Source organism: Gekko japonicus, unplaced genomic scaffold, assembly GCF_001447785.1.
Source record: "Gekko japonicus isolate JY-2015 unplaced genomic scaffold, Gekko_japonicus_V1.1 scaffold2145, whole genome shotgun sequence".
Classification (NCBI taxonomy): Eukaryota; Metazoa; Chordata; class Lepidosauria; order Squamata; family Gekkonidae; genus Gekko; species Gekko japonicus.
In genome coordinates, this window is record NW_015173737.1 from 253,150 (window position 1) to 256,849 (window position 3,700).

The window sequence follows — 3,700 nt, forward strand, 5'->3', positions numbered from 1 at the left end:
CTCTCCTAATCTCCCTCCTGACAATGGGATCCTCTGAGGATCAAGAACAGCCTCAGGCACCTATCACAACAATTCTAGATGGAGTTATACCTTCAAAGTCCATTGAAAACAGTGAGCTTAGAAGGGTGTAACTCTACTTAGGATGGCGCTATAATGTATGCAGCCTGGAGGACTAGAGCAAGAATGAATACTTGAAGTTTTATATTTGCACTATGAAGCTTGCTACATGACTTTGGAGAAAGAAAAATTGGGCTACAACAAGCAATTTGCCAGCAATCCGAAAAGGAAAAAAAAGTTAGCAATTTGCCAGCAATCCGAAAAGGAAAAAAAAGTTAGCAATTTGCCAGCAAACCGAAAAGGAAAAAAAGTTGCCAAGTGACAGATCTTTCATACAAAGCTCTTACGCGTTTCCCTGTACACACTTCATCAGAGGGATAAGAGAGTTCACCTTGTGCCGAAACTTTTCACAGCAATATGGGTAATAGAACTTAATCGCTGTGGAAAGGTTTGGCACAAGGTGAACTCTCTGATTTCCCTGATGAAGCTTGTATGGCGAAATGTGTAGGGGGGTTTTAGGACAATAAAGTAGTCACCTGAATATGAGTCAGGAACTGTCTCTTAACCTAGACCATTTCCACAGTAGTGACATTCCCTGCACTGACATTTTTAAAACTGTGTGTTATGTGAAATTTTACGCAGTAGATTTTTCCCTACCAGGTGCACACCCAAAGTTTTCTCCTTACCCTGTGTTTTTGGAATCCCACTTTCACGAGTTCTGAAAATGTGGGGTAAGGAGAAAACTTTGGGTGTGCACCTGGTAGGGAAAAATCTACTGCGTAAAATTTCACATAACACACAGTTTTAAAAACGTCAATGCGGGGAATATCACTACTGCGGAAATGGTCTTAGACCTGTTCATAGGGTTATTTTATGAAGATACAAAATGGGAAGGAGGGGGAGTTTGGCCTATGTATATCTCACTGAGCTGTATGGGGGAAGCATGGGATAAAAATGTAAGAAACCTTAATGATAGATAGATAGATAGATAGATAGATAGATAGATAGATAGATAGATAGATAGATAGATAGGGATGGGGAGGGAGGGAGGGAGATTACTCAAGAATTTCTGAGTAAATCCAGTTTGGAATGTGAAATTTCTAATTTGAAATCCAGAGTTGCCTTTTTCTTAAGCAGTTAACTCAAAGTTTGATATGTTAGACTGTCTTGATAGTTTTATATTTGGCGGACATCAAATGTAATACAAACTTTCATCTGACAACTATTAAATACCATTGCTTCTCAGCCACAAATATTGAATGCTGCTCCAAGGCAACAGTCAAATATGTGTTATAGATAGGGTTGTCAGTTCTGGTTTGAGAAATACCTGGAGATTTTTTTGGGGGGTGGAGCCTGAGGAGGGTGGGGTTGGAACATTATGCTATAGACGTCAAAATCTAAAGTGGCTATTCTCTCCAGGTGAACTGATCTCTGACATATGAAGATCAGTTGTAATAGCGGGAGATCTCCAGCCATCACCTGGAGATTGGCAAAACTATTGGAGTTCCAATATGTAATGGATATTTGTTAAATTTTCAAGTATTAAAAGGATATCTTCTGGCAAAATTCACAGGGGACAAGGGGAGTCTTTTGAAGAGAAGTTTTGGAGCAAATCCAGTCCAGTTCTTGAAGCATCAAGCCTCAGTCACGGGAGAGGAAGGGGTGCTATACATAGCCAGAATTCTAGTTTTTGTTCCTTGAAGAGAGCATCAGAGATGGGGAGATGGTTTTGTTTCACATGTTTGCGGCATCAGAGATGGTTTTGTTTCACATGTTTGCACACTGATTTTCCAGGTGCAAAGAAGTGACATCATATATCTAATTCAGAATGGGCCCCCTGTGTGGATAACCCCCCCGGAGAATGATGCCAGCTACACATAGGGAATATTTTTCTGTAGAGTGAGACCTGCTAGGTTTGCAGAAGAATGCAAAAAAGAAGACAAAAATTGAATTTATGGTTTTGGGGAAAGACCCAGATCTCATGATGCCATGTCTTGAGATCTCAGGCGCCATTTTGAAGGAGGTCGGTTGGCCGGCCGGCAGGCAAGTAGGGGAGAAGGGGAGCTGCTGCTGCTGCTGCTGCTGCTGCTGTGTGAAGTCTGCTTGCAAAGGATGAGGACAGGGGAGGAAGAGGGGGAGCCATTGCTGCTGCCTCCCCACACCTCGGTTACACGCCTTGGGTCACACCCGGGCTCAGTACCTGTAAGCAGAGGAGGAACAGATGCTCAACGCAGATCTCATTCCGCTGGCCTAAAGATGTTCCCACCCACCCCCTGCTTCCCTTCGGAGACTTCCTGTGTTAGTACCAGGAGGCTTGTGTGCAGTGTTCCCTCTAAGCTGTGGAGTCTTGTGAGCAAAAGTCCTACTTTGTGAGCTACTGGCATTAATGTTGTGAGTGAGCGATTTGGCTACTGCATAAATTAGTTTGCTCTGGAGCCATCCTTCCTGAGCTAAGACAAAAATATGTGAGCTGGAGGCTAAAAAACTGTGAGCTATCTCACACTAACTCAGCTTAGAGGGAACACTGCAGTTGTGTGTTGATTCCATGTATGATTTTTCATTGCTTCTCGGTTAGGGGCTCTAGTAGTGGTGGGGAGATGATTATGGGGTAATCGTTTGACTGTGATATATGAAGTATACCTGACAGAGCTGGCTAGGCGATTTGTCAGCATGTTTTGACGTGTGAAATTGAGCAATGGTTGTAAATAAAATTGCTGGGCATTGTTTGCATAGCTTTCAACACTTTTGTATTATTAATGGAGCTTACATGTCTGAAACGGTTATGTGGGCTGCTTGGAGCAAGCTGCAAGACAGGCTGTGCATTTAGTTGTCTTATAGATACATGAATATATTTGTCTGCACAATCCTAGCTGGATAATAATAATGAGCTTCCACAATTGAAATATGTCTCAGTAGCCCTTTGCTTGAGTGGTTTCCCATGCTGTGACTACATTGGCATTATATCTGGAATGAAGATTGAGCCACCTTGGTTTACACGGATCAGCTCCTTCCTTTTGCTATGACTGTGAATTCTTTCCGTTGCTTATTCCTCAAGCCAAGAAAACCCACTCATGGGCCCACGAAGTGCAGGCTCTGGCTACACAAACCCTGAGGCCGTGGGTTGATGAAAAAATTGGAAGCAAGCTGTGGCTTTTGCCAGCAGGCTACATCCAAAGGCCCATTGGGGTTGCAAGGCTGATTAGTGTATATGCATTACTTGTCCTGGCCAACACCAGCAATTTCTCCTGGAGCAAGGGGTGAGGAATACGTTGACCTCTTTCTCCCTGCAAATAATCAAGTGTCTGCATTACAGCACATGAAGGGTTATGCATCCACCCTTTCTTGCATCACATAGGGATGGTTCACAATAAATGAAACTGAAAATTGTTTTTCAGAGGGGAGACCTGATACACACACACACACACACACACACACACACACACACACACACCCTTTAAAAGTTTTGTACAGAGAGCAAATTCCCAGCACTCCGCTGGAGTCTCCTAAGAACTCTACATTCCAGAAGTACAGACCTCTTTGATTTTGTTCATATGTGCTTTCTTTTTTCCCCCTGGAGTAAAAGAAGAATTCGTTGCGTGGTAGTGGGGGAGTAGAGATTTCCTGCGGGGAACTGCCAAGGACA